Genomic DNA, 25,158 nt, shown 5'->3' on the forward strand with positions numbered 1-25,158 from the left:
ATATGAATCAATAAAAATAATTTGTAAAGACCATTGCTATAAACAACAATAAATTCATAATACGACGAAAGCCTGCAAATATTTTTTTACATTTATTTCAAAAATATGAATATCGTGGAGTTGTAAAGTTAACAATTAATTTGATTCTTGATAAATATATAAATTTTGATATAAATTATATAGACATTTGTGTATGGAATATTTTTATTATGCTATCTACAGATTATTCAATACAAATTAATTAATAAAATCTAAATAAAGTAAATTTAAAATTATGATGAAACTTCAATACCGTAACAAAATTCAATCGACGAGTTAATAATTTAATTTGAATTTTTTTTTAGACGTTTTGTGAAATTCTTGTGTATGTCTTTATTATTAATATTATCACATACATACATCTATATAAAATATAAGATTTTAAATTATGATAAAATTTTAATAATATAACAAGAATGAATCAATAAGTTAATCATTTAAATATTTTTTTTTCAATTTATCCTAATATCGATTTTCCTAATTCATTCATTTTTTTCATACAAAAGTTTCTCTATAAAGCATTTGCTTTCTGAATGCTATTTACACTTGTCTTAATACTTAAACAACTATTTCAAGATTTTTCAACTAAAAAATTTGAAAAAATCAAATAATTGATTATAATAATACAAATGTAACAAATAATAATATTTCAATAAAGATTCAGATTAGAATCATATCAACGAATTTACATTATTATTGCAATATAAAACTATTTCTTTATGGATCGTACGACATAGTTATATAAATCGATCATATTATATGATATCTGTCTATATATTATCATTGAATAAATTTGTTCACATATGGGTTTCTATCATGAAAAACTACTTCTCAATATACCCTATTTGATAGTATCTTGACTTTTCGGAATTGAATAACAATGATATGGAAAATTACATAAATTTTCGATGATCATACATCGTAATAAAATATCAATGCTCTATGTTCTATTTTTCGTATAACGCAAAAAATCATTTTATTTTATTATAATATTATATTGATATAAAATTCTATTTATGTATATAGTGATAAATGTCATATATATTATTCCATTTAACTAGAATTATTTATCTATTTCCCTAAATGTTATTCCTTACGACCAAATTTTAATTGCTACGGTTCAATATAAACAAAACTTGCAATATTTGTTCAACTTTAACAATATCCATTCTGTGAAACTTTAATCGAGCGACGACGCGAGTAAATGAATTGTTAAAATGCTAAAGTTAAATAAATGCAATTTCATTTGCAGAGTTCGCATAGTTTGTTTGTTCTTTAGCCCATCGCTTTTCGATAGAAAAAAGGCGAAAACGTTTTAGTTATACAGAGAATGGAACTAAATGGGAAAAGCGTTTTTTGTCAGGCATCGAAAACAAACGTTAATCATAGAAAAACATTGGCGTATGCGCGAAGTCATTGTGTGTTCAGGGAAGTCGTTCCATAAAATTTTTCAACGGTAATGGGAAGGTAAAAATAGTTTTTTAGCTAAATTTTGGAACTATTTTATGAAGTCAGAATTTAGTGATATAGTTATGTAGTAGAATTGATTCTTCAAATTGAGGATTTTTATTTAGGGTGTGTATTGCAATCATGGCTAATGCTCTTTTGTTTAATCTGTGTAAATTAAGGTAGCAATTTAAGTAATATAAATTTCATATAATTAATTTTCAAAATAACTAATATTTATTTTTAAATTACAAAGATAGTATGGGATCCTGATTGTGCCAGGGTACTGTAGTGACAATCGCCATAACAACTAAACCATACTCATTTTGGCATAGGGTCCAAAGGAAGAAAGATGTAGTATGTTTGTTTAAGCTCACATTATTGCATTTAGTCTGCGCCTTACATTAACATGATCTGTAGACCCCGTTGCTTTTAAAAAATCAAAAAAAGTTTCTTTGTTGGATTTCTTATAATAATAACTGTTACTTGTATACAGATAGGAATCTTTGTTTATTATTTTGATATAAGTTGAACATTAGTAGTTATTTAACAGCAATTAGATTTTGCGTAGATAATTCAGCTCACAATCAGTAATAACGATGATTTGTTTTCAAAAGTGTGCATTGAGGCCCATAAATCAAATTTTGTGGGTACTGTTGTGGGACATGTATTTTTTGTCATTTTTGGGTGAAGATGAAATATATAAAAAATCAACTTAACTAATACAAAATAGGCTCGCCCGTAGGTAAGCGGTTAAGAGCAACGGAACTTGTTTCAGAGGTCCCAGGTTCGATACCCACTTCGAGAAGTCTGTTGTCAGACAGCAGTGACAACGATTTTCACTTGGAAATATAGATAGCAATATGTTTCCAAGTGAAAACAGCCCAAATAGGCATTGCTGCACCAATAAAAAGCCAGCCCTATTAGATTAATTCTAATAACAAAAATCATCAAATATGGATGCATTAACCATTGGGTTACTATCTAAAAACACGAAATAAGGAGAAGTTTTAGCCCAACAGCTAATAGGACATAAGGTTCTGATTGCTGTTAAAAATATAATAAGAAATAAGAAAGAAAACTAATACAAAATACAAAATGGAAGCGACAAGGAAAATTTGAAATAAGAATAAAAAAGGTTCTACAAAGATTTCTTATTAACTTTGTTAAAAAAATATATTATATATAGTTATGTTATATTCATAAGCTTTGTTTAAGTGATTATGTTGTGTTGTGTTACATATTTCAGACAATAAGAGTCGTTTCTAATTAAGTTATTTCGTTGTTTGTACCTGTTTTTCAACCTATTTTTATGCCTGTCACAACCGTTCCTGGGGTTGTAAACGCCCCGATGGTGTTCGTTTAAAGGAATTTAATTGATTTCATAAAAATGTATGGTAGTATCAATGCTTAGTCTAAAATTTTGAAACTACAGGTTTATCTAATTTTCTGAAAATTTTCAGGGAACCATGTTATACTTAGCAGATTCGGCCCATCCGTCAAGTGATAAAATATTTTTTTTAATAATGTTGATTTTTTCAATAAAATGCAAGAAATTTAAAGATTTGTATAAAGCTAGTATAAATACATGTATGTGTATTTTTTTCTATAAAATTATTTACACCCGTCTATGGTTTTCCATCCCCCGAACACTAGAAAAAGTATCTGTGGCTGAGGCTATTTTCCTTCTCTTACCGCGTACGCGTCGGAGCACACAAACGAATTTTCCGGATCGCTCGTTCGGGACGCCGCGGCCACACGGCGTTTTCCCACAAACTGTAACGCGCCGATATAACGCGCGTACCGTAAAACGAATGATATGCTCCGGCTATATAGTCTTCATCGCGTTTTCTTGGTGCAAGCAAGATCCGAAGAGGGTGTCGTAAAAGATACGTGTTATTTTTACAGTATTACATCTTGGAACAACCCCGAGAGCTTTTTTATTCGTTCGATGATAGAGCGAAAATATTTTTAAACCATTTGCTGGAATGCATGCTCCATAGAGTTCTTAATACGATTGATTGGAATGGATAGTTCTGAGTGATAAAAATTGAATGTCTTGAATTATAAACATTATGTACATACATGCATGTACCTAAAAGTTGAAAAGTTGTCATTATATTTTCGAAATATACATATTATTTTTAGGCATTACTTCAATGATGTATATTATAATTGTTTCAAATCAATTAATTAATAAACTAATAACATAATTAAAAATAATAAAAATCTTATATATAAGAATAAATCGCAAAATGTGTTGGTAAACGCATAACTCAACAACGCCTGGACCAATTTGGCCAATTCTTTGTTTAAAATGTTCTTTGATGCCCAAGGATGGTACTTACGGCGAGAAAAAATCGATTAATTGCCGGGAAAACCCTACAAACAGCCTTTTCTTTTTTTTAACTAAAATGTAAAATCAATTTGAGCTTTGTTGCTATTATATAAAGTTCATATTAAATTACAAGCACTCATAGTATACTCCTTCTAAACGATTACGTGGATTTTGATAAATCTTTCTGATTATGAAGTAGTGGGATGTGTGTGCAATATTGTAGAAATAAATGAAAACTATCATCTGCCAAAAATTTCAATTTACTCATGAACCTAGACAATATTAGAATATGTATAATAAATTTATGATTATCAATAAGAAAAACAAAATGTATGCATTATTATTGCCAAAAAGCAGCTGAGATGTACCATAAATTAAAATAATATGAAATATAAAATAAGTATATGTGTATACATATGAATAGGATTCGACAAATATAATTTACTTAAAATATGAAATTAGGTATTAATCAGGGCCGGTCCACCTTTAATGCGATGCATGCGAAAAATAGGAGCGCACGCCTTAGGGGGCGCCAGCACTAGATTAGGATATACAATTCGGCTCTCATAATATCGATTAGGAGAAATTTAAGATGCAAATTTGGATATCTTAAATAATACCAAATTAAATTAATTTAATCCAACATGAAGTACCAGTGTTATGTTATGGTTATGCTTATGTTATACCATTCATAAAACTTCAATTTCCAATATAGTGTGGGAATTGAAACTCATCATTTTATTTAAAGCAGTTTTACATTTAACATCGCTCATATTATAAATATATATGCGTTTTGGCGTGAAGAGTAATTTAAAATACATAATTATTATTTTTAGATAAACGGTAAATATTAGTATATTATATTTAAAAATTGTGGACATGGTTACAGAACAACGTCTGTTGGGTCATCTAATTAATAATAAAATAAAAGCACAATTAGCTTCAACTAGTACTATAAAAAACGTCGGTGAGATTGCAAATCGAATAATATTCTCAGTATTTGTTTGTAGTTCTAACAATAGTGTATAATAAACCTCTCCACGATTTCGAAAGATTTAGAATCTTGCATCTGGGCAGCCAAAGGGTGTCGGATAATGCTGTTTCTTTCAGAAGAACTGACAGCCCGAACTAATGGCATCTAATAGCGACGCGCGGATAACGTGAAATTGTGTTCCCTCGTCTAATAAAGACCGTTTCTTTATCCCTTGTATTTCCGATACACTTAACAATCGCTCAAGACTGGATAGAAGAAAATACCATTAGTTATAGCCAATTAGGAATTAATCGTATTTTCGAACACTTGCTGATGTTGCAAAAAGCACACGGAAAAATAATGCATTGAACGAGATATATGTTAAAATACTTCTACGGGTATTTGTCCTATGTGTATTTAATATTTGATAGTAATAATATTTGTCAAGTCAATGTTATATATATAATATAGTAAAATCTGTAAAATTCTATAATATTTTTTTAATATTAAATTATTTTCTTGTGGTCCTTGACGTACATAAACTTTGGTAAAAAATATGAAATATGAAATCTTTCATTTATTCTTCAACCATCGTACGACCTAATCATAAAATTGTAAATTTATTAAAAAAAATATCTAACAAAAATAAAAAGTAAACGTATATACAGATTTCTGTTTCACTTATTTTCATAGTGTATATTTTGTTCGCCGGTCTAATGCGTGCTAAAGAACTTAACGTGAGTACTCAAATATAATATTATCGCAAACGAAATATATCTGTTCCAATTAGTTAACTTATCTATTCGTTTGCATCAGATACAAAGACATTTTTTGCAATCGTGAAGATAATCAGTAAAATGACTACGCACAATTTAGTTCATGGGTAAGATTTTTATCTAAAATTGCAACAACTGGACCATTTAGTGGGTACTTTAAACGATTTGTCTCATGTTTCATCTTTGTAAAAATCTTACATTTAGTAATCTTCAAATCTGGGCACTTGTAAATTTATAATTTACTTTCTTTCACTAGTTACATTATTATAATTTTTTGGATCATGGAAGCTTTTCTGAGGATGTTATCGAATTTTATTAAAATTTTATCAATCACTTCGTGTTTCTGACGAATCAAATCAAGTTGACAAAACATGTTTAATCATTTCATGCAGATTCATTGATCGAGTCATTAATCAAAACTCATTGTCTTGATTTAATTGAGCACGCGATCCATTGTCCTTACATTCTATTATTTTACAGTGTTTCAACATATCAATTTATCGAAGAGTCATTACATACATCGGCATATGCATTTTTAATCTGGATTTTTATAAAGGCATAGAATTAATTACTTTTTCTTAGTCCTTTCGGTTTTAGATTGAGTTATTTCAATATAATCCAAGAGGCAATGACATTTAGTTGTACTATAAAAAATCGATTGTGTACGGTAAAAATTAAAAAATCTATATAAACAAGTGGTTAATATTTATCTTAATTATTTGTGATCATATTTTTATTAACTGTAGCAAAATTTTGTAATGTAATTATTTTAGATCTTTGTCTCTAGTTCAAAAATATTTATTCCAAGTATCAATTAGGATTGCCGTTAGCAATATATTTTGCTCGTATAGTTGTATATACCTGATGACAACAAGATAAAATTCGTGTCGAATTACAAGTCGCACAATGATCTTTGCAATGAGATTTGAACTGAAGATAACAAGAATTCTCTTCAATTTAAAAATCTCTCAAAGAAACGTACGAAAATGGACCCTTGAAATGTGTTACAGTAAATTTTCGTTTAGGGATTTGGCACTCGTTTAATTGAAGGGTTTGGAGTTATATAATATAATAACTATTAAGGCATGTTTTTGCGTCCCCCATTCTATTGTGAAAACTGTATTGTAATAACAATGCGACAAAAGATCGGAAGAGTAATAGATGTTATTTTAAACAATGTAATTGGCACTTAGAAACATTCGTTTTATGTAGGGTTTTTTCTCAGATTGACCTAAAGACAGGGTTTACATTTTGACCTCTTGATTGATGTAATATCTTCCATGTGAGAGTGCTTCAAATTTATAACAAGTAGATCAGCACATAGATGTAAAAATAAGAAATACATAAAACGTAAAACACATTGATCATTCTCACAGTATTTTCGTGTGAATAATTCTTTAACTTAAAGTAAATGTAATCTTCTCATAATATTTTTTTATGATATGTTTGAAAATCTTTCATAAAATGTTTGACATTCGCCGTAATATTAAAATTGAAAAATGAGACAACCTGTTTTTGAAGGTTTCACAATAACTTTGATATTGACAAAGAAATTTTAGTCAGCCGCAATCGTGTATTGAGTTGCAATAGTATGTTAGTGCTATGTGTTTAATTTTAATTTATTGTATTACTTAGTAATTATGTTTTATTACTGGTTTTATGCTTTGTTTATGAATGAATTTTAGTGAGTTTTTTTAGAATAAATTTAAGTAAAAAGGTAAGTAAATTAAAGTTATCAAAATTGTTGGTTGAATTTTCACATTATACGGAAGATGAACTGATTCAGAATATTTAATATATATTTGGACAAAAGTGGTTTTTGTTTTGATTAATTCGGTATGATATGCAATGTTATATAAAAAGTAATATTTAAGGTCGCGCAAAATCAATAATTTCAGCATGATTTTAGTCTACATAAAAAATAATATAAATCGCTATTATTTAATAAATTTAGTTAGTGGTGTTGATATTACACTTTAAACGTTTGATATAATAGATATTCTCAACAAAAAAATGATTTGGTGATAATCGAAATAAATCCATAAAATTTTTGTGTGAGTACCCGGATAGTTTTAAAATTGTTTTCACAATTGTTTGTAAAATTTGTTTCAAAAATAAATATTTTATAATAAGTTAGCATATTGGCATGTGACGACAACTATAGTGAATCTTGTAGGGTTAATCGATCTATGCGAATATTAGTATTACTGATGTAGTCAACTAATGGTTTTGACTACAATTTTATATGTACATTCAGGAGTCTGCCGTAAAATAGACCAATGTTGGGACAAGAGTATGTTACGTAGCGTTTTGCATATAAAATGGCACTAAAAACTGTCAAAATGATATGTATTTTATGTGCAGCCAAGCGTTTTACACAATTAAATGCAATTTGACTCATTTGTTATTATGCCGTATCACAAAGATCCTAGGTTAGGTTTTCTATCTAAAATAACCACATAGCATTTTGACAGTGTTCAGTAGCACTTTATATGAAAAATGCTACATAACCTAGTCTTGCCTTAACATTGGTTTATTTTACGGCAGAATCGTCCCATTAATGTAGAAAAAAAATCTGATCTATTGATTGGCCTGATTTGATGATTGTATATAAATACGAGTATAAAAATTGACTAAACCGATTTGAACATACACATGTTTTCGAAAATGGCGGTTTCTGTGGAGTTTCTTGACTCGGGTGGCTATTCTTAAACCGAACACCATGGTATGATTTTTGGGGGAGGTCTCGTTCTGACGTGATCTTAACGACGTGTCACGTCCAGAACCGCTGCGATACCCGCCGCGTGCTGTATTAGCCGCCTTTCTTGAGTCTGGAGGAGTTCGCAAACCGAGAGGCTACTTTCTTATTGTACAATACCATATTGAGAGGGCGAATTGCTTGTATAAAAATTCAATTGGGTTTAAAACACATTTAAGCTGCAATACAAAATTATATTAGGAAATCAATTTAGTATTTAGTTTTGAATTTGAGTTTAATTTTGCTTTTGCTACCAAAATTACAAGAGAATGAAATTTACTGTAATGAGCACTGCTAAATATTTTGGAAATACAAAAACTCATTATGTAAGTGTTATATTATCACTCAGTAAATAAACAATATTTTCTATTTAGAACATTTTGAACGGTAAAAAATAAAACGTACCGCAAATGTTCTATATTTTGATTCAGCTCACATTTCATTATCAATTTTAAGTTAATGAATCTTGATAAAATATCTATCTAGAATTATTATAAATGTATCATTTTATCAGTATTAAATCTAAATCAATGTATCGAAGTAAATATCGTCACCATAACGATGATTTATAATCTCTAAAGTAATATCATATTCTACATTGCATGTATATCTACAATTCTAGAAACAATTCTGAATCGTTTTTAATTGCGTTATAATAAACGAGGAAAAGTTTATGAGTAATTCGCTCATAGTTAAATATAATTGCGACTATAATTTGCCACACGCATTTTGACGCCGAGTTGACACCAATCTCACACTTATAATATGGTCATAACTGATATGGGAAATATTTCTGGACAATGAAATTTATTTACCTGGAATGTGTAATAATTCAGAAATATAGCATTCAATTGGTTACTAATATATTATATACGACATTGAGGGGCCGATCTGCCGTAAAATAGGCAAAAGTCATGGCAAGACTATGTTACGTAGCACTTCTCATACACAATTGTACTAAATACTATCAAAATGCTATGTGCATGCTATACATTTAGGCCTTTTAAAAAAATCCAAAAATGTTTTCATTATTTTGACATATTCATGAAGCTTTAACTTCATAGAGACGATATGAAAAAGCGCGTAAGCGACAAACGGATAAATATTGATAAGGAACCCATAGGAATGTAAACAAAATTTTACTTATTGTTAAAATCTCTATAAAATATCTGATAATTTGATGTGCATCATATGTTTAATGATCATTTTTGAGGGCCAAATGTCATTTTTTTTTTACTTTTTTCATTAGATCTTTAAAACCGCTAGACCTGCCTTCATGAAAATTTGATCAATTCTTCATCTTGTCAATACAAGTAAAATGTTTTGGAATTATTAAAATCGGACGCTCCGTTCTCTTAAAAACTGAGTTACCGTTTTTGGCACTTTTTGCCCCGTATCTTCGGAACGGCTAGACTTGCGTCCACCAAAAACTAATCAGCACGTCTCCTTATCAATACGAATCGAATGTTTTTTTTAATTATTCAAATTGCTTTATTCGTATTCCCGAAATCGTCGACGAAAATTTGTATCCGCACACACATACATACACGCACACACACATACACACACACATACACACACACATACACGCACACACATACATCCATTTTTTCTAAGGTATGCCAAAATGTTCAGAAACCTTTAAAACGTAGAGATATATAAAAATTTTCATTTTCGTTTTTTTTTGCGATTACTATAACTTGCCCTACGGGAAGATAATAATGGTATTCAGTATCATTTTATATGAAAAGCGCTACATAACATAGCCTTGCCATAACATTGGCCTATTTTACGGCAGAATTGTTACCTGAAATTTTTTGGATATCTACATCGAAGTGATCACGATTTAAGAATTCGAATAAAATAGATGAAATACCTTGATTCGATTTTTTAAAAATTACTTATTTCCTCTTTCCTTTCTCAATTATCCCGATTCTTTTCACAAAATAATTCCCCACATTTAATATTTGACTCCAAAGATCGCTATTGTATTCAAACAACGTATTCTCAAACGCACTCTCGGGCGTTTCCAAACATCGCTTCGCACACAGGCGAAGCTTTTAATATAGCGAATTACGCCGGCGGGCACGGGACCGTTTAGGTCACATTAGTCCTCCCCTTCAGGCGAGGGTGGGTTTCGTCGATCGCCGAAAACGAAGGCCTACGGTGGATGATTTCACCGGGCTTATTAGTCGCGTTATTCGCCAGCGGGAAGACCGTGTTGTTTGCGCGGCGGCACGCACCGCGCACGCGTCGACCGTCGCCAAACAAATTTCGACGGGTAGCGGCAAAGTCAGGCACAATAGACGGTGACATCGCGCCTGGACCATACTCGATACAGTTTCGGCATTCGAAATGCAGGGATGAACTTGGGACAATCCAATGCAAAGTCTAATATAACTAATTATTTATATTATTTTGTAAATTATATGTAAATATGTAAATAATTTGTTAAAAAATTTGGTGTTCAGGTTCCTCAATTTCGTCACAATAAAACACGAAGTTTATTTATTTATTTAAAGATGATTAACATTTACATTTTAGAAGATGTTTTCAGCTTCGTGGCCGCAAGCAAATTGTCATGATTTATGTTTTATAAAACTGAATCTAACTGAAAATGCATAGTTCAGCGTAATGGAGAAATTCCTCGAGAAGGTTTGTTCAAGTATCAAAATGTTGAATTAACAAAATAAGCAAGTATTAGTAAATTACGCGTCAGAGACTGCAAACCAAAATTGATCTATTTCTCTTCACGTGTAATCTTTCTGAAGACAGCATTTAACACAACCTCATTGATGTCCTAAATTTCATTAAATTACAGCAATGGTGCACAACAGTTTATATGTACATAATCTGTTTCTGAAAGCTAACGGCTATTTTATTCCAAATTTTCAACTGTAATAATTTTACTTTTTCTTTAAAGGTTGTTTTCAGATTATTAAGCCTTTCTACATAAATAGCAATTAAAGACAGTGTAATGAATACACGTAATAGATTTTGACTGTTGTTTGTTGTCCTACAAAATATTCTGAATAGACATTATAATGATTATTGGGCTCGCTCGAAAGTGGCAGTGCCTCAATTATTTGGCAGAGCGACAGGATCTGAATTAGAGGTCCTGGATTAGTCATGCATTAATGACATCGAATTTTACTTAGAAATATAGAGAGCAGTATGTAAGAAATTTATCACAACAGCTCATAGGATCCTTAAATCATGACCTATGAAAAAAAAAACGCTGTTTAAAAATGATAAAAATATTTTTTTTTCAAATATTTTAATACAAATAACAATTTATGACAGGGTCATGAATACGCGTAATAGATTTTGACCCCTTGTTTGTTGTCCTGCAAAATATTCTGAATAGACATTATAATGATTATTGGGCTCGTTCGTAAGAAAGTGGCTAGAGCGACAGGATCTTAATCAGAGGTCCTTGAATTGTAGTGACATTCTTAGACTTAGTGACATCGATTTTTACTTGTAAATATACATAGCAATATGTAATACATCACAACAGCTCACAAATTCTAAATGTTGTTTAAAAATAAGAAAAACATATTTAAAAAAAAATACTATGATACAATTAGACTGATTTCATATCATTTCATACATTATGAAGCTTTATTTGACAAATAAATAACAAACGAAAGAATAAAGAGATAGGTCTAAAAATAAAATAAGAAACAATATATACTATTTTTTTTTTCACCCAACAAATTTATATTGTGAGCAGTTTCTATTCAATTAGCAAAATTCTTGACCTTTCATATCATTTTTCTTTACTTTTTATATTATCATTTATGATGAATTATTTCAACTACAATATTTTTCATCAATACCGAAAGATATTGAAAAGCAAAAACGCTCAATAAAAATATGTCAATTATTTGGTAGTTCTTAAGTACTAGATTGAGAGATATTTAAATCTAGTTTTCACTCCAAAAATCCAACTCTTATCCTGCAATATGCCCTCTATTCTTTCTTGAATCCATTCCGGCGTTCTTTATGTTTTTGTTTTGCGAATACCCGCCTTCCTCGAATGTCACACGCGAACGCATCGCAAAGTTCCATATTGGGGGTTGCGATTTGTTTGTCCTGCACAAAGAGGCACTCGCGAACGTCAGTCGTTGCTTTATTTCCTTATGTTATTAAAATATATATTCGTATTACATTCACTGCATCCAGGGTTAAAGGACTCTGGATGTTCAATTAAATAAGAGAAAGATGAGAGGTGTTTGAAGGATGCCTTCGAGAATTTAATAATGTCACTCACGAAAGGATTATTAATATGCATATGACGCGAAATGTTATATGAGAATATGTGCAGGTACAAATATTGAGACAGGTGTTGGGTGTCTTCTGCTCGTTCGGGATTAATTTAAACATCAAAAATAATATAGAGATACTGATCAATAAAATGTTCGGGTCTATTTTACAATTTTAAAACTGACTGCTTGTGTCTGTTTGTTTGATTATACATATTTCATCTAACGCTTCCATAGTGCATTTTTGTCGACACGCCTAACAAAAATTAAATGGTTATTTTTCGCTTTTTTATATTATTGATTAATTTTAATAATTATGAAGTATTATACTTTTTATATAGTTTCTAAAATTAATTTGAATATTGTCTAAACGCTGCTTTGGAAAACAGTGAATGGAGTATTAGATTGTAAAATTAAATTAAATAATTTTAAATTAAATAAATATATTAGAAATTATTTTCAAAAAAACAAATCCAATACTATAGTTAGCTAGCGCATTGCCCAGAGTGATTTTAATCATAACAAATAAATTATTTATAAATGAACATCGAACACTTCATAAATGCAACATTTTTTATTTGATTTTTTTATTAAAAAACAAAATATTTATTAGTGTGTTACATTTCTTCTCATTCTTATTTTTTTATTTTGATCAGAAACTATTTATTAAATGCTATAATTGAAGTAATAGTTTTGAGGCATATACATATAAAAATATGCATTAGATTTACCCGATTTACCATATCTATCTATGGAACATATCCCGTTTCATTATGGATTGTATTATCATATTTAATTTTTTTCCAAGAGGGATGTGCGAAATATGATCTATGATTATCCTCCTCATATTGTGGTGTGTTTTCCTAAAATTGATTTCATATGTGTCCAATTATAATCCATTTTTTTCGCCGCAATATCTCAAATCCCACGCGAGTCATGTCTCCGTGCGTCAAATTATATTTTAATGACCGCGCATAAAACCCTTCATAAACACGCACGTTATTACCCAGGGGATGATATGTTGTTTACTGTGCCACTGTCGTAAGTAAATACCGACTGTAATATATTAAAACAGATATAATTATGTACGTAGACACATACACAAAAATACGCACATGAATACACACAAATTACTTGATGTTTTATATGAAATAAATATTAAGTTGTAAATTTTTAGATTTGACGATGTACGAGTTATGTGTTTAGATTCGCATTCCAGGTTTTTATATTTCTTGATAAATAGGGTAGGGCGGGAAACAAAGGTCAATTTTGACTTCAAGTAATTATACTGTCTAAACCAAACAAAGTACATCAAAACATATAACCAGTAAAGTTCCCATCTCATAGAATCTTAATTATAGAAATGTTTTTTACTATTTTTCTAAAAATTATCATTTATCCCTTTTTGTCCTTTTTACATAGGCGGAGTAGAGTGGGATAGCCACGGGGAAGGAAGATCGAATTTTTATGTTTAATTTTGAAGTGCTTGTACGAAATAGTATCTGCAATATTTAACCAATGCATAATATAAATTTATTGGCATATTTTTGACAAAGATAACACAGCATATAACCTTGACCTGGTATTTCGTCAGAAATATTCATCAGCAGACTTGGAACAACTATTAATTCAATTTATTTTTTGTAAAATAGTTTTTTGCTGAATTTACATTTTTATTTACTATTTTTTTTTCATTCACACCTTTTCCAGAGTAAAGTTAATCTTTTTTACCACATGCATGATAATAGGGAGGATATATAAATACACTTGCACTAAAATATGAGTGTTAAAGATTCATTAGTAAGATACGGTCAGGCGAAATTAAAATATCAATTTTACATTATAGCATTTTATCGTTTTTATTTGGTTTATTTCTAAGTTGATTTTGATTACTTCATGGTATTAAAACAAAAATAAATAAATATATAATATATAACACATCAATAATATAAAAATGCATTTGTCATTTTAACCTTCTAACGATCGATTTTTTTCTTTAAAATTGATCTTAAATATAACAGGTTATTTTACTACAGATTTAAAAAAGTTTTTTATGCAAAATATTTACATATGATATTTTTTCTTTAATTTGCTAATTCAAACTAAGATTTTTTATATTACACAATTAACGTATTTTATGATATTAATACTTATGAAAAATTAATGCTTGTTTTATATTAATAAGGTATATTATATCAACTTTTTACGTTTTATCTTTGTGTTCAACCCTAATTTTAATTTTTGAAATATCAATAATTTTTTCTAATAAATTTCCAATTTGCATCGAACGCCCTCTGAACGGTTTCGTATTGCCACCCTATTATTCTCTCACAGTTTTTCATATTACGGATTTGAATTTCAGACGCGTGACCTCATTATCCGACACTAAACTGCTGCTAATAGAAATTAATCTTCCAAAATTACTAACACCAACCATTGATATAGGGTAAATTAAATATCATGTTTATTGACTACTGATTTATGGGAAAATAGTGAAGCTTTGTTCATAATCAATACGGATTCAATATTACTGATTTTCTCTAATTTATTATCTAACCTTTGTCGAGGCAGCAGACGCAATAATTATTACCGAGTTCTATATTCTGTGAACATTTATCTTACAACTCTCGTTAAAAAATTTCTTGTTTCTCATGTAATTAGTAGATGTTTGTCATACGATAATTTTTATCAAATCGTGAGACATTGGCAACATTATATTTGTTGTAACAAATTGAACTTCAATTTTTTTTGTATTCTCAGAACTACTGATTTTGTCTCTAATTCAATTATTTTGTCGAGACAGCAGATGCAATGTGAGAGTTTGCGACTAATATTTATTTACAATTCAGTTACCTTATCGAAACATCATGATGGCTTGAATAATATAACGTACACGCCATCAAGCACTTCAGTTTGATACTGGAGTGTCAGCATTCTCTATTCAGCATAATGGAATACATACTAGGGTAATATGCATTCAAAGCCCAAATCGACTATGGAACCGATGTTTGCAAGCTGGAAATTCAGTTTCTAACTGAATGATGTTTGCCTTACAATTATCTAATAAGTGACTTACAGAGTTTTAGTCAGCTGATGAAAGTCTATATCCTAGGAATTGAAAAATTACACGAAATTTCAAGATAATTCTATGCAAATTATATCTTCTATTTTATTTCAACAATACATATCACTTTTCCTAAAGTTTTAGGGATTGAATAAGAGATTGTTATTAATTCAATTATTTTTCATATTTTTTCATTTATATAAAACAAGATACTTATCTATTAAAAATTAAAAATAATTATTATTACAAATCTGCAACAAAACTCTATCTGTTCTATGCTTTTCAACAAACTAAAAATAATTTGGAACAACTTTTGGTAAGATCGCATCACGCGTAATTCGTAATTATGTTAAAAAATGCATTTTTTATAAAACATAACATGGCGATTGGCGACAGATAGAGTTTATTATCTATTTTTAAACCATATCCCAAATAAAGTATTTACCCAACATCGAGATTTTTTTAATTTCTAAGAGTACTAAAGTTTAATAGTGGAAAAAATATATGTTTAATTTATACAGTTACTAATTGAATTTAATATAATAATAATGTAAGCGATAAGTGGATGCTTAACTATCAACTACTTTATATTTTTTTAATATCAGATCGGCGATAATGCTAATACTTTTCTACTAGGTATATTAGTGCTGTTTTACAATCATTAAATCGTCTTTTAAACTTTAATATTTTGTATCATGAAATACCATAACAATCTCAAATAAAATTTTCAAACATAAGCCTTTCAATAGCCAGCATGTAGGATTTTTACCAGTTTATATACACTTTGCAACCGAAAAGCGAATTCCTACATGCTTCAACTTAACTCATTTTTATAAAAACTTTTTTTTTATTTTCTAGTTCTTTTTTATTTGACTTTGCTTGCTCTTCTCTAGTTCTATTTATAAATATTCTATATACCATTTTATTATATATGATATAATGTTAATAGATATTTATTATTATGGTATGTTATGATTCACTAGCATGAATCCTCATTTTCATTTCTTGGAACCCTATTTTTTTAAACCATGGACCACATTATTTTGCTCTTTAGTGGTTAATATGGACCACATTATTTTGCTCTTTATTGGTCAACTTTGGGAATCACTAATCTAAATAAATATTCTAAAATTTTAGTCGCCTAGGAAAAGTGGTTGAATTTTAAAAATTCTTCAAAGTTAGGAATGATGTGCTGCGCTTCTAGGTCATACAACACAGTAAATAAAACTAGCTGTAAGTGGAATTCTGTCTTGAGGCAATTATGGCATCGTGCCTTAAGGCAAATTGCTGGAACTTCCCGTACCGTAACGAAATGTTCGTGGAATACTGAATGTTTTCAAATAGATTATTCTAAATATTGTAACATTGTCTAATATTTATAAGAATTATATAAACTGTATTGCAGAGTTGAAATTATTTGTAAAGTATATTAGAACTATAGTCAGAATTAAAAATGAAATCTGAAATATTTTCGATATAAAAAACTAAAAAAAAAACTAAAAAAAAAAACTAAAAAAAAAACTAAAAAAAAAAAAAAAAAAAAATGTAACAAATTTTTTTTCCAAAATCAATTATTTTGTTAAGACAAGCAGAAAGTTCTTTGAATCAATTGAATCGGACGCTTAGTTCTCTCAAAAACTGCCATTTTTTGTACATTTAGCTCTGTGTCTCCAAAATGGCTGGGCCTGCCTTTGCGAAAAACTAATAACCCCTTCTCCCAATCATTACTAATTGAATGTTTTTTAGATCATTCAAATCGGATGCTCCGTTCACTCAAAAACTCGATTTTTATTTTCTGCACTCTTTGCTCCGTATCTCCGAAACGGCTGGACCTGCCTTCGCCAAAAACTAATCAGCTCTTTTCCCTATCAATAAGAATCCAATGTTTTTTAAACCATTCAAATCGGTTGATCCGTACGCCCGAAAACGTGGACGAAAATTTGTATCCATACATACATACACACACACACACACACACACACACAAACATCCATTTTTTCTGAAGTATGCCAAAACGTTCAGAAACCTTCAAAACGTCGAGAAATGTAAAAATTTTCAATTCCGATTTTCGGCCCATTACAATAACTTACCCTACGGGAAGTTAATAATCATATATATGAAATATATTAGTGGAAATCGTATTGTTTAATTCATGTTGAAAGTGAAAACTTTATTTTCAAAGTAAACGAAACAAAAAATAAAAATATTATATAAATAGCTAAAATTAAATTATTGCTGAAAGACGATTATATACACATGGGAAGTTAATAAAACTTTCCTGAAGCCAAATTTCATATACACCTAGTTATAGCATATTTTTTATTCGCAGTGTTGTAAATTTTTTTACCCAAGTATTGCAAATCCTTTTCTCTTTTCGGCGTAAAACCCTTCACAGATTATCCTCGGATCTGTATGGAATAAGGAACAAAGTGTTTTAAGCGACAGTTTACAATAGAAATCGCTCTATATTAGCCATGTGTAAGTTCACTTCAACAATGAGAGGAATTCAAGTACCGGGTGTCAAGGGTTTTAATAGATTACAAAGATAGGTTCCAGTGCCAAACTTTTATTGTTGTTTGCCGTTTTTTACAAAGCTGTGTACGTTTTTTCTGCTTATTCAATTAAAGCAAATACATACCGGTGTAGTAGTAATGAGTTAGTATTAAATTACGATGGGATGATTTTATCTCTGGATAAAACATATGTTATCAATTCTATTTAAAATGTTTCACCCTCGTGTAAAGTATATTGATAGAGGTTGTTAAAAATATATTAAAGGTAAATTTATACAAAGTAATTGTACAAAGTATATTTATATTTATATACAGAGTAAAAGGTAACATACAAAGTAAAAATGTTAAACGTTTTTAATAAAAATTAATATTCTATTAATATTTGAAGCTTAGATGTGTAGAATGTTATATGCAAAATATGTAAGTCTTGCAACTACTTCTTTTACAAATTATTTTTTTGGAACCAATGTGATTATATTTTTTCTTTGCCTTTACTATTAACTTAAAATTGAAATATATTGCTAAATATTTTATATTAATTATTTTCAGTTTCATTAACGATTAAAATCGTTTTGATTGACAGTTTTCCAAAACCTGTATGAACCAAATTTATACACACTACGCTTGTCGCAAAATAATTACTTTTCTTGTCAATTAAACACGATTAAAATTATAATTAGAAATAAGTTTTAATTAATCGTGTTATTTAAATGACATTTACATACACCGCCCCGATGGAATGATTAGAGTGTCATTCTGTTCATTTTCGCGTGCTGGATTATTAAATAAATGTTCATCTAAACTTTGGCATGGAAAAGTTTGATATTTTATATTTTTATTTTATTTTTTTATTAAATTCATTTTTAATTATTTATTGTTTTGTACTAAACAAAATAAAATTTGAAGAAACAGAGTTTTATTTTGCAGATTAATTTGATTATAATGTTGATATAAATACTTTCATGTACTTTTTTGTATATTTCTGCCTTCATTCTGAAAAAAACGTAACTATTATGCAAAGTAAAAGATATTATTATTTATAAATCTATGTAAAAATTTTCCTTGTCATCCAAAGATTTGTTTGGCAAATGTTAATAGACCATGATGCAGGATTGTTTATGAAAAAATTAATAATATAATAATTTTAATAATAATAAATTCGTTTTTTCTGTATTTTTATTAAAAATGCAATGATTAAATAATGATGTTCAGCAAATTGATAGTAAGGGGTCTACGGGCTATCGGTAACAGTAGTAACTAGTAACAGAGGTTTTTAAATAAGATTTCAAACAATTTTTTTTTCATCACACCTGGGGTTATTCAAAACAAAACCATTGAGCTAGTTGTAACATGTAATCATATATAGATTCACGTGAAGAAGATTAGATGGTAATACCGCACTTTTTCGGATTAAAGATTTTTATTAGATTAAAGACGTTGGATTGTAATACAGCACTTTTTTCAGAAAATGATTAATTTTGAAATAATGAACAATAGTTTATTTTTAATTAATTTAATAGCAAATTATTTTTGCTTGTTTTGGTAGAGTATTAGTTACAGCAACTATCTATCTTTATATGGTAGAAATATAATTCGTGCATCTCAAGATAAAGTAATTTAAAAAAAAACAGACTCCAACTTGTCATGAATCATTAACAAAAAAATATTTGAGTGTATAATTTAAAATTATTATGTCTTTTATAAAGAAATGTGAATAAACTTCAATGAAATTTTATTTGAAAAATGCAAGTATTTGTAGATGAGCACAAATACTCAGTCATCCATATTTTCATACGTACAATAAATTTAAATATGTGATTTTTAAAATCATTATACTATTTACAAAAAACTCGATTCAAGAGCCGTTGATAAATTTACCTCGACTATACATACCCAAAGCAATACAAGAACTCTTACAAGCGGGCTCTAATAAAATATACTTTACCTTTGAGTTCTCTTTGTGCAAGCATTTCCATAAAATAATTAAATATCAAAATGAAGTTAAATTTAATATAAGCTTTCCTCTCTTAAAGTAACCGTTTTCTAGATGGAACTGAATGTCATTACAATCCACGTAATAAAATATTATATTAAACGCTCATAAAGAAACGGAGCATGTATAAACTCATTAAAATGGTAAAGACTTTAAATGTTTAATTACGCTTCGCATGGTGCAAAAGGTAGAGAGAATATTATGGGGGTGTCAGCGCAGGCGCTGACATTTTCGTTTTCTATTTCGAGTTGAATTAATTTTTATCATATTTTCAAATTGGTTTTGTAAAATTCAATACGTATTTTATATACAGTTTACTATTTACTAAACACCTAAATTATTAAAAAATATTTAACTTCTGTATATTTAATAAAAATGGAACATAACCAACGCGTGATTAAATATAAAATTGATTTATAGCCTTGCATTTCAGTTTTAAAGAGTTCACAACAACATTTTTTTTTTAAATTTCATATTCAGTTAAATTTTCTAATAGTAGTGATAAGTAACAAACTATAATTTAATTAAGTATTTATTATTCTTTTTCATGTGATACTTTTTATTAAAATACAATGAAATAAAATCGTGGGATTAACAATTCTTTCATATGAAAAAATAATCACTAATGTTTTATTATATTATTTCTTTTATTTGTAGTAATTATTAATAATGTGAATTAATAGTTTCACTTTGCAGTAAAATCATTTAGATATTAAGTGATTATTTTTTAAAATACTGTTCTATTACCATTTTATAATTACATATCGCTTTAAGTAAGGTTCAATATAAAAGTTCGAGTTTCAAAAACAATTGATGAAAACTGTTAAAATGATTTGTAATTGCAACTTATTATATTATTTATTAACAATATTTGATATATTTTTTTAAACAATTGCATCTTTAATAAATTTAAATAAACCATTAAAAGTTTCTCGTATTTTATAAATTGGTTAAAATTTAGAATTATTTACATAAATGTTCATGAATTGTTATATTAAAAACAAAGATCAAATTTTATTGAAGTATGTCATTATCAAATAAAATTATAAAACTTTATCTATTATTACAACTTTTTTTATTAAGAAACACGATCCGAAATGTTACAAAAAGTTTTTAAATTACTTCTAAAAACGTGTAATGCGATAAAATTAGTCGAATTAGAAGTTTAAATTCATTTGAATCACGCCTTGTTACACCGCAGTCCAATTAGAAAAGTTAAAGTTCATGATGAAACTTCATGCGCGAAGGATTATTAAATTTAAGACAAAAAGTGGGTTGCGTAATGAAATTATATAATGTTTCAAATCATTTTATAATTAAACTTTGGCCATACTTCACGAAAGTTTAATAAAGATTTAAAAAATCACTTTTATTTAACATTTATTGAATTAAAAAAAAATAAAAAGAAAAAATGAATAATTTTAAATAAAGTTATTAAAATTATTTTATCTCACACAATTAATAATTATTTTGATTATTTATTCAGAATTTAGTTAAAAAAAAGTTTCACTATTCATTTATTATTTATAGTCCCATTGTCCCCAAAAATAAATTCCGTTTCAGGGTTTCGATCCGATCCATAATTGGTGTTCTAATACAATGTGTATTGGACGGAATGCTAAAATTAACTAGTCGAAAAAGAAATGAGCGCAACCAAAATAACTCCTAGTGAAATCCACACGCCTGAGTATATCGACTGTTCGATACTTTGTAATATAAATAAACACAACGCACTGATAATAGAAATTGGCAACGATCACCCTGAAATAAACTAATATGCTTTGATTAGGTCTTACAATAATATGCAATAAAAACAATTCATAAGGTCACATGAAATTTAATTTAGCTTGTACAAAAGTAATCGTATCTATAAAAGATTATACATTAAATGTTATTTTCAGATGTTTTGTAAATACTTACTCTATGAAAACATTTACTCAAAAAATCACTGTATCATAACAATATTTACAATTCCATAGATGCACTGGTAAAAAGTCTTAAATAGCTTGTTTATTACCAACTTAAAGATGGTATTAAGTATTAGCTTAGAAGCACTTGCGGTGGACAATTCCGGGTCCGGATTCGTCGTATTCTTCCTTGGAGATCCACATCTGTTGGAAGGTGGAGAGAGAGGCCAAGATGGATCCTCCGATCCATACGGAGTATTTCCTTTCTGGGGGAGCGATGATCTTGATCTTGATGGTGGATGGGGCCAAGGCAGTGATTTCCTTTTGCATGCGGTCAGCAATACCGGGGTACATGGTGGTACCACCAGACATGACGGTGTTGGCGTACAAGTCCTTACGGATATCGACGTCGCACTTCATGATTGAGTTGTAGACGGTTTCGTGGATTCCGCAGGATTCCATACCCAAGAAGGAAGGTTGGAAGAGGGCTTCTGGGCAACGGAAACGTTCGTTACCGATGGTGATGACCTGTCCGTCGGGAAGTTCATAGGATTTTTCCAATGAGGTGGAAGCAGCAGCGGTGGCCATTTCCTGTTCGAAGTCCAAAGCGACATAGCAGAGTTTTTCCTTAATGTCACGGACAATTTCACGTTCAGCGGTGGTTGTGAAAGAGTAGCCACGTTCGGTCAAGATCTTCATCAAGTAGTCAGTCAAATCACGACCAGCCAAGTCCAAACGGAGGATGGCGTGGGGAAGGGCGTAACCTTCGTAGATTGGGACGGTGTGAGATACACCATCTCCGGAGTCCAATACGATACCAGTGGTACGACCGGAAGCGTACAAGGAGAGCACAGCTTGGATGGCTACATACATGGCTGGTGAGTTGAAGGTTTCGAACATGATTTGGGTCATCTTCTCACGGTTAGCTTTTGGGTTCAATGGGGCTTCGGTCAACAAGACTGGGTGTTCCTCTGGGGCTACACGGAGTTAGTTGTAGAAGGTGTGGTGCCAGATCTTTTCCATATCATCCCAGTTGGTGATGATACCGTGTTCAATGGGGTATTTCAAGGTGAGGATACCTCTCTTGCTCTGGGCTTCATCTCCTACATAGCTGTCCTTTTGTCCCATACCGACCATCACACCCTGGTGACGGGGGCGACCTACGATGGATGGGAACACGGCGCGGGGAGCGTCGTCTCCGGCGAAACCGGCCTTGCACATACCGGAACCATTGTCCACAACCAATGCTGCTACATCATCGTCACACATCTTGACTGTTTGATTATTTTACTATCACTGAATAAAAAACTAACACGAGATGCGTGCACTCCTTGAGTTTGACTGACACAGTGAACTCCCGGCCGCAAGATGATCCTCTTATAGCCTCGGCAGTCGCGGCGGGACGAAATAGCTTCGCACAGAATCGTTCTCGGGTGCTAATATGTGCATCTCTTCTCGGCCCTTTCCTGATACGGACTTGTGCAGCAATGTCGATAATAATGCATTTTATATAACATTGCTGATATATTATAATTTTTAATATTAACTTCAACTTTATATAAAATTAAAAAATATTATTACATAATAATAGTCCAAATGAATCTAATACAAAATAATATTTAATTTTGATAACCGAAATAATGAATTAATAATTTATTAAATAATTTACAGCATTTGTTTCTAAAAATGTCAAAGGTCATTAATCATTTCTTACTTCAAACTCAATCTCTATATACATTTTATATATTATATTTTCCATTATTTGTCGCGTATTTAGACACAGATAATCGAATTCAAATCATGAATTCAGTACATATGTCATTAGGCACACATTGACACTTTTACGACGTTACATAAAAGCACTAACAGTGTTTGAATAATGCGCCACGCGACTAATGGAGACGATTACTCGTCAGTAATATATACTGCATGATTACTCAAATCAAATAATAAATATATACATAACTGGTCATTATCTTCCATAAATTATACTCAAATATATTTCTATCTTTCATAATTGGCGTTGTAAATAACTTTGGTTGCATTTATGTATTACATTTCGTACATGCTAAGCTATACTTGGCATATCATCACATTTTATGATTATCTATTTATATCAGCGTTTGATTTATTTATATCATGACGATTTATTTACATCTTATTTCTTTTGCAGGTTTGGTTTCAAAATCGACGTGCAAAATGGCGAAGACAAGAAAAAATGGAAGCTGCACGTCTCGGCCTGAGTGAATACCACGCGGTCAGTTCGCTCTCGAGGATAACAGGTTCCAGCTTAGCATTGCCCATGGACCCGTGGCTTTCGCCACCACTGCTGAGCGCCCTTCCTGGTTTTCTGAGCCATCCCCAAACAGGTTTAATAATCTTGTTTATTTGCTTACTCAAAATATAGTAAGCCTGAAGAAGCAAATTTAAATTTATACATTTTTTTTAAATATATTAATTGTTTTCGATATTCCGATATTATGGAACAATCACGTATTATAAAACGCTTATAATTGGTCTGCGAGTCTGATTACACATCACTCGCAGTTTAATTCATTACCGTTTATTCACTATTTCAAATGAAGTTATTTGAAAACCTAATTTTTAATATATTATTAATGTATATGTATCGAGTGAAAAGTATATTTTACAAGACTGACAGCAATCTCATAATACAGAGAATAAAATAATAAATTTATTACATTGATTTTTCAACTAATAATTTTTGCTTCCCAATTGTCACTTTGACTTTAACATTATTAGAACGTTTATTTTAGGTTTAATAGTAGTAGTACCATTATTCTGTTATATTACATTGTTTTTAAAAATTTTTTTTAATTTTTATCCTTTTACGCTTGATTTTTAGATAACAGCCCAATAATTAACCTATCTATATTTGATAGATTTTTATTATTATAATTTATCTAATCTGATAATATATTTTAATTAGATACTGCAAAATCTAGAAAACGAGTTTAACAAAAAATGAAAATTAAAATTAAATACTAGTGCTTTTGCAATATCATTATTTTTCTTATAATAGCATAAACATTTAACAAACTCACTTCATACTACGTATGAAC

General features: G+C 29.6%; 1 protein-coding gene and 1 pseudogene across 1 annotated transcript in view; both read right to left on the reverse strand.

The window, feature by feature from the left end:
* LOC113382872 (retinal homeobox protein Rx2-like) overlaps positions 1–25,158 on the reverse strand; it is a 112,681-nt gene that overhangs the window by 39,015 nt on the left and 48,508 nt on the right. The window lies entirely within an intron of this gene.
* LOC113363636 lies at positions 22,003–23,427 on the reverse strand (annotated as a pseudogene).

Source organism: Ctenocephalides felis, unplaced genomic scaffold, assembly GCF_003426905.1.
Source record: "Ctenocephalides felis isolate EL2017-DRISC unplaced genomic scaffold, ASM342690v1 CF-g0.4_SCAFFOLD_00845, whole genome shotgun sequence".
Lineage (NCBI taxonomy): Eukaryota > Metazoa > Arthropoda > Insecta > Siphonaptera > Pulicidae > Ctenocephalides > Ctenocephalides felis.